The sequence below is a fragment of the Tyto alba genome, unplaced genomic scaffold (assembly GCF_018691265.1).
Source record: "Tyto alba isolate M040663 unplaced genomic scaffold, T.alba_DEE_v4.0 Super-Scaffold_42, whole genome shotgun sequence".
Lineage (NCBI taxonomy): Eukaryota > Metazoa > Chordata > Aves > Strigiformes > Tytonidae > Tyto > Tyto alba.
Window position 1 is genome coordinate 32370974 of NW_024881318.1, and position 8634 is coordinate 32379607.

Consider the following 8634-nt stretch of genomic DNA (forward strand, 5'->3'; position numbering starts at 1 on the left):
AGGAACACCCGTATACTGGGCCATATACTCAGGCAGAGCAGGTACAGGGAAGCAGTAATATCTTTTTTTCTCTTTTGTTAGACCTCCTGGTCTGTTGTCACGTTTCTGGCTTCCTGTACTGATTCAGAATGCATTTTAAATATCAAAAGAAAATATTTTACGCTGTGCAAATGCCAGTTCTCACATCCTTAATGTAAACAAGGCACAGCTATAGATGAGGTTGTTACAGCTTAAGTGGTTTTGGGCACCGCCAGTAATGAAGCCAGGACATACAGTCTGCATTAGTGAAAGCTGAAACGGAATTGGATAACTGGTATCTGCCACAGCAAGTGTCCAACGAGAAAACAGCAACAAAGGTCGAAAGCATTAGAAAGAACAGATGATCATTTCCAAATGCCAAATAAAGGAAAACACATGACCAAAATAAGAAGAAAAGGAATAGCCTTTGAAAGAGACAGTTGACTGCATTTTTCATATGGATAAGGGAAATGTGTTCAGCCTTTAGAAGAAAATATATCAGTTTGAACCAGTTTTAAAAACTCTGCAAGCACTGAGATTCCCAGAATGTACATTTAAGAGGGACAATCAGTGACAATTTTCCAGAAGTGTTTGTCTTCACCCATGTCATTTATATAGGTAGTGCTGTAGAATAAAGAAAAAGTGTGCCTTGCAGTCTTTTCAAGCATCTCCTTGACAATGGCTCTACCAGGAGTGAAATGGGTTGTAAAGAGCACTGTAAATTTTTTAATTCAAACTCAGGCTCTGCCTGAGAGAATTCCAAACAAAAGTTTATGTGTCCCCTCTTCTACTGTGATTCCTGTAATAATTTGCAAAACTCAGTTTCCAAAGTCATGCTATTTCATGAGCTTGGATTTTGGTTTTTTTTTTGTTTGTTTTTTTTTTTCTTTTTAAAAAAAAAAAAAACAAACAAACTCAAATTCACCAGCCTTCACTGTAGCAGTGCAAAGCATGAAAAAGTTAATGTAGAGAGCCTGAACATTCTAGTACAAAAGCTGAAGAAAAGGAACAATTTTTGATATTTTCTTTAATAAATGCTTCAATTTTTAAGTACCTAGATTAGCAGTATATTGATATATTTATACACGGGGAAGTGCTTCAAATTCTCTTTATAGCAACGCAAGTCCCACGAGCAGTTCTGCTCTCAGCAGATTCCATTGAAAAGTAGAGGTCTCTGCAAATGGCCAATATTTCAGTGCATTAAGTGATTACTGCTATCTATCTCTTAACGAAGGAATAATTATCAATATGGAATGATATTAAAAGCCTGGAATGCCTTCTTGGAAAACAACAGCTAAATATATTCTTACTATTACCATAGTGTGTTGTGAGTTAGTTTTTAAAAGGTTGTTAAAATAAAAAAACAACCTGATGGAGTGATAGGATACATGTTAAATTTGTTCCATTTCCAAGTAAAACAATTAGTTTTCTGACTGCCAATTTTGCAAGCTTGGTTTGACACATGCTATCTAGTTCAGGAACATTTTCAACTCTTACTTGGATTGTTAAAGCTTTTTAATTCCTGAGCCTTCATATGTTTACCATAACTCATTTGTCTTATGTAATTGACTGAGGCAATATTAATTACTTTAAGAGCCATAATTTTTGTGTTTCCTCAGCTTTTTTTTACTAGTATTGTACTGGTGCCTTTCTTTTTCCATTTAGGTCCAATTTTTGCATGCACTGATCTGGGCATTGGGTTGTGGTCTGTGTTGACTCAAAGGAAAGAAATCTGTCCCACAGCAACAGAAGCCCTCTAGAGCCACACAATTGCTTCTAATTCAGTTGACCTGGTAACCAAAAGTGTCCCCTCTGCAAGATGGCAGAAACTACTGATGGGTCTTCTTAGGGATAGATTATGGAAGCCCAGCCCAGCTCTGATTTGATGCTAATATACAAGAAATTCCTGTGGACCTGAAGCTTACTTTCTGTTAAGGAAAAATCTTTTGCATTGGCTTGCAGATGTTACAGCAGAATTGTACCAGCACCATTAACTAAGCAAGTTTTGCTCCTTCAGTTGCACTACTAAGTTCACAATTCAGTGCTAGTATGATACCTGAATTTTAGATGGAAGCATATTTTTACAGTTGTTTCATACAATATGTGTTTGTGGTAGAAATGTGGATACTCAGAATTAATTCTGCCATTCTCCATGGTGCCATATTTTGCAGTTCAAATTCTCATTCTGCCACTGAACCGGATTTTCCAATTACTCTTATAGTGCAGTTATCATTTGAAGAGTGGTATGCAAGAGTATTATTATAAGGTGAATATTGTTAACCAGAGCTGTTGAAAAAAAGCAGTCTGAAAAAAAGTTCTAAGAATAAAATGTTAGCTTATCAAAATCACTCAAAGAAAATGGCTAATACCAATTAATGTATTGTTTTGCTAATAAAAGCAAAAATAATATTTAAACTCAGTGCTTCCAACTGAGGCATTTCCTACTTGTGAATACTTTGCGTGTTTTGTCCTGCAATGACTTTGTTTCAAAATGTAAATTACTTAGGTGTCAAAAAAATTAGAAGAGAAAATAAAATTGAAAATTTTTTTAGATATTCTGACTGACTTGATCTGTCTTGTCTTCCAGTTCACAAATGGAAGTTTTTCTATGTAAGCCTTGCTACGATGTTTAGAAAAGGCAGAGAAAGTGTATTTTATACTCTTAAAGGAAAATCAGTTCCCCTGAAGCAGAGCATTGTTAAGTAGCATTTGTGATCTGGTGGGTACCACAACTCAGTGAGGTTGTTCTCTGGAAATTATACTTCGTCGCCAGAAAAGGCTACATTTTGATGTAGCTGTAAGCCTCTAATTACTGTGAAGTGGGGCAATTGTTCTAAGGGACATTTGCACACAAACTTGCATGCAAATTGATTTACAAAGCCCAAACAGGAAAAATTATCTGAAAACATAATTCTCATAATTGACAACTGATTTACTGCTATGTCAGCAACTCATGGTGTTGTATAAGTCAGGTCTGACTTACAAAATTGTCTGTTACTATCCATCACATCAGGAGAAACAAGGAAGGAAGCAGGGGACTGAGGAAAGGAGGGATAAAGATCATTAACCTAACAGAGAAAGCAACTTTTGTAAAAAGAGCACCCCCCAAAATGCCCAAAGAGTCAGTCGCAGGAAGTTTATGCAAACAGTGCATAGCAGAGAAAATCAAGATAAACATGCATTTCAAAACTCTTAACAATATTCCTACTCAGATCACTGCTTTGGATATCTTAGAATCACTAGCAATTTTTCATTTTCCAGTCTTACGGACAGACCAGTCCTGTCATTCTTATTTTCAACAAGTAGAAATACTCAGGCAAGCACACCGAATGGTAAGCCATGAGGTGTTATGCAAGGGTATGAACAACAGATCCGCCATGCGATGGTTCTTCCCAGTGTGGGCAAGAAAGAGAATCTGAACATGGATTCAAGCAACTGTCTTTGTCCCTGCTCTAGTCCTGCCACAGTTAGTTCAGCAGCACCACTGCTGGTCTAGCCTCCGCTGCCAGGACTGGAACGGGCAGGGGAAGCAGCTGACACTTTAATTCTCCTATCGCCTTAACAGTAGCTCAGAATGTGATGCACCAGCATGGGAGAGGAAACAAAATGTAATTCCTAGGAGTCGAAGTAAGCCCTTTCTCTGGTCCTGAGAGGCGGCCTGCAATGCTTCTCCTCTCAGTATGTCGCCTCGCTAGTAAGAGCACCATTCTGCTTCTTTACACAAGCTTTCGCAGGTTCATCACCTGTTTTGCACTCCTTGTAGATCGAGGGAAATAATAACAGATGTGTTAAAGTCTTACTCCACATGCTAGGTTTGCTAAATGGCTGTGTAGACAGAAACAGGCACTGCTGTGCAACAGCTTTTGCTGGATGTCTGAAATCCAGGATATAGTGGATATGCTTCTGCACAAATTACAGTTTCTCATTCGGCAGCCCGTGTGGATTGGCACAGAGTGAACAAGGGGTGGAATAAATGCTGCATTGATAAAAAGGCTATAAGTAATACATGATTCAAGTTTTTCCCGATGTTTTTCAGTAACTCTTGTTTAACAGCTGTTAGATTCGATCATTCAAATAAGCTGTAAAATTTGTACAATTCTTTGGGCACACACTAGCCACCAATATTAGGAGTTAGGGCACCTGCAGAGGGCATTTTCAGAGAAGAAAGTCTGTATTTTTCACTTGAGTTCATGTTAGGAATTGTATACAGATATGAGATTATTTTTTATTTTGTGTGGGAATCAAAAATAAATCAATGTCAGAACGTTCAGGATAGAATGATGAGCTGTCAGCACATGCAATGTTTGTTACTGTCATTTAATTAAGTACAGATTGGGAAGCAACATGATTCAAGGGTGGAAAGAACTATGATTGGGATGAGGAAGGGAAAGGCTAGGGACAGGAAAGATCTACACAGTCTAGTGATCTCCTCTCTCACAGGAGATGGCAGTTGGAGAAGACATTCTGCAGTATGATTCCCTCCTGCTACCCCATAAAAATGACAGCTTCAATTAAGTTAATGCCCAGAATGAATATAGCAGAGATGCAATCACAAAAAACCAAAGATGTCTGACATCGATCCCCTGTGAGTTCTTCACAAAATCTGGAAATATACTTAAGCCATCTAAAAATACTAACCTTCTCAAATATTAACATGCTGTAATTAACTAGTTAAATTCCTGCTTAGGAAGTGACAGATTCTCTGAGTCCAACACAAGCTCTGTGTGGAAGTGCTGACTATTCAAGGATGCTTCACACCCTTAGTTTTGCCTGCTGTCAAGAGATTCATACTCTTTTTCTAGCTGCAAATAAGTAAGTTAATTAATGTTACTGTACGTAAAATTAAGTGCACAGTCACCACAGTCTTGCTAGACTGTGTGATGGAAATAGATATATTCTGTTTAAGAAACTGTTTGTACTGCCAAGTAAACACAGTGTCATCAAGGCCTGATTTAGCAGGAGCTTACTCCATATACACTGTGGAGGCCTTACAATTCCATTTATGGCTATTTACCGATTATGTCATAAGTTAAGAGTGGAAACTTCATCTATATGATTGGCATTCTGGCACATAATATGCAGAGAATAAAACGCAACCTACATACCAGTCCTACTGCTGCAGATGTGCAGATTTCAGGTCTGATTTTCAGAGGTGTGTGAGATAGGTACTACCACTGCATCCAGCGAAAGTGACACAAGATTAGGCCCTCCAGGCTGTAATGCTCCGATAACATCATGTTATATAACTATGACAAAATATGCCTTACAGATACTGCCAACTGAACGGCCTCTTCCACATGATCACTCACTTGTGCACTGCAGAATCCTGGCAGACAAATTACTTCATGGTCTAAAGTCCACTCCTTACAAGGTATCATGTTCTTTATGTACATTCATCCTTTTCAGTGGTGGAATTACTGAGTAAAATGAAAATCTCAGCTGAGGCACAATGGTTTGGTCCTGGGAGCTGAGCAGTGATGATACAGAAGTGAAACATACATTCTCAAATATAACCTGGCTATCACCCTACCAGCCCTGGGGATGCTAGGTACTAATGATAACAGAGAAAATACTGGTTTTCGTGCCGTACTGACAGATTGGTACATGAAGCAGAGACTGAATTTGTGGTATAGTTCTATTGTCCATCCATTTAAAAAGCCCAGGATTTTTAACATTAAGTCAGAACATATACAGAGTTTAAAAATGCAGAGCAGGAAATGTTCCTCCGACATCCCTTCTGATAATAAACACGTGTGAAGGAAGATACACACTTGACATAATGATTGTTTGGTACAGGGATTCCTTGTCTTATATATACTGGCTCCTACAACAATATATCAAGGTAGGAAAAGCAAACCGTCATCACTCCTGCTCTGAGTCACAGTGTCTCTGACAAGGACTCAAGACTAAAACTATTCAGGACAAAAATGGAAGAAGAAAGCAGCATGGAAAAATAGCTCCTTGGAATGTGGGGGAAAAAAAAAAAAAAGAAATAAACCAAACCCAGTTTTCTTTCTGACTCTTTAGGGAAGTCACAATGTATTTAAGTCCCTTGGTTCACCAACCAAGTTCACTCGCCTTTCAGAAAGCACTTTGAGACCTAGGGATTAGAAAGCCCTATTTTAAGAAAGGGTCCCAGACAAAATTCCGGTGATTCCTTAATAAGTGTCAAAGCACTTAGGATTTTTCTCCTTTTAAGTGTTCCCCTCTCAGTCATGTCAAGGGTCAAGTAATTTTTCAGTATACATACTCTAAATTCTATCTGAAGAATTGATTTTGACAGGAAACTTATTTCATCTTCTGACTATAGCTGATAAAAAGAAGAAAAATTTCTTACAGCAATATACAGTGTCTGTTAAATGACTTGCCCATATTTAAGTGTCTCTGATTGTTTCTTTGGCCACCAGTGAGGTTAGATAAACACAGAAGCAGTACTTTAAATTGATAAAACTAATCCAGAAAGAACCATTGACTTTAAGATCCAGGAAAAAAATCAGACAAAATGAATCAAAGGTATAATTTCAAGATGCCTCAAGACATCTGCAGCTGAGTCCTGATTTGCAGCTGAGAACCTCACCCAAGATGTGGTTCTTTGCCACCAGAGATGCAAAAAGTGGTCAAGCAGCGCCTCCTTCTGTGGGCGTCTGGTCTATTTTTGAGAAGCAAAGTCTGCTCTTCAAGGGTCTGTGCACAGGAAAAGTCTGATTTATTTTTCCCTTCTGTAATCTACCATATCCTCTGGCTCATCTCTGAGAAGTTCGCTCTCAGTTCTCACGACCTGCAAGCCAGGAAGGGTGCTGAATTAGGCATATCCATTTGGATGTATGTCTCTGTGGACTTGAAGTCAAACTAGCCTTTTGGTTTTGGTATGTCTTCTGCTCCTTGTCTTGCCTGGCTTTTCACCTGGTCTCAGATAAATCCGGGGTAACTTCAGATTTCCTTATTTTGATTCCATGAAAGCATAAGTGGAACAAAAATTTGATGCACTCTGGAAAGTGGAAAATGAGTGTAGTTGTACTTGGCACTTGCAATAGAATGTTAGCTAAAATAAAATAACGTATCAATTGCAGATGTTAAGTAGGGCATTTCCTTAAGATTGCCAGAGATACTGGGTTAATCTATTTATATCTGTGGTCCACATGTGGGTTGAGGTCTTTGGAGCCTACTGCTGCAGAAATTAATCTGTTATGGAACTGGCATGAACAAGTCTGTCTTGTTTAGATCACAATGCTTTTAGAGAAGTAATACGCTGCTTTATTTCTTTACTGTAAAATTATAAGTTCTTTTTCCCAGGAGGCTCCCCTTGCACAGAAGTAAGTGATGGGCTGTTTCTACCTACCACTTCTACTGAGGGTGGTGGTTTGACTTGCTATTGGCGGCCTTTGCCTGTTGGGTTTTGCTTTGAATCAGACTATGTCAATGATGCCACTTCCCTTCCGTGGCCACATGATTATCCATCAAGCACCCTACAAAAGTGACAGTTTCCTGTGATTTCTGGACCTTTATTTTCAGATTTTCTCCAGTGTTGACGCTATCCCTGCCTTAACACAAAATAATTCTTCTAGGGTGGTCTCGGTCCAAAGTTTACAAGCTTGTCTTTCAGCCTTCCTAAGATCACATTCAGGTGGAAATGGCTGGAAGCATAATTGAAAAAGTATGACCATTTAACTTTCTCCTTTATATTACACATTGTTATAACATGTATAGTTAAAACGAGGTTTACATAAACTTAATAATGGGTTTTGGTAGACCCCACATCTCTTTTTCTTAGTGTTATCTCTTAATCAAGGGTGTTTTATGTCATAACCTCATTTCTCATCCATTCCTTTCCTGCACGCTAAACCTTGGGCAGAATACAACATCTTGGGTTTAACATTTGTGGTTTTCCTGGTTTTCTACTGCATTATTGGACAGTCCTGTCTAGAGCATGTGCCATCTAACAGCTGTCAGCATAGCTGCCTTTAATGATGCAAAGCAGGAGTGCCTTACTTGACAGCTTTTCAAAGAGTATAAATTGATGCAGATCTATTGATGTCTACAGAGCTAAGCAGAGCAATAGGAGCTGTAACTCAGCACACTGCATAGTACATTACAGATGTGAATGATACCTCAAGATTTCATGTGTCACTCTCCAACACGCTGTAGCACCTGTAGCACCAAGAATACTTGTGGGAAAAACAAAACAAAACAAAACCAAACAAAAACAACAACAACAACAACACAAAAAAAAAAAAAAAAACTGTAATGATAACACTATCCACTGTGTTTGAAGAGGTTTAAAGTTATCCCTCTTCCTCTGGTGCGTGGGGGTGGAAAGCTAAAACATATTCTCAGGCACCTTTGATGTCATCATTCAATCTTGCAATCATGTCAGCAAAGTTCTTCATCAAAAAAAAATTAAGTCAGTATTTTCTCAGTTTTAGAAGAAAGAGGAAAGCATTTGGCAGGAAAAAAAAAAAATCTCACTAGGATTTTAAACTGAACCATCAGTAAAAGGGTGCAGGCCTTTTAGTCTTCATAAATCCTCTCCTTCACTACCTGGAAAAGTGTATAAAAGCAAAATCAGTTCTAGAATTTCGTAGCAGAAAACGAAAACTGCATTGTTGAAGAGCTAAC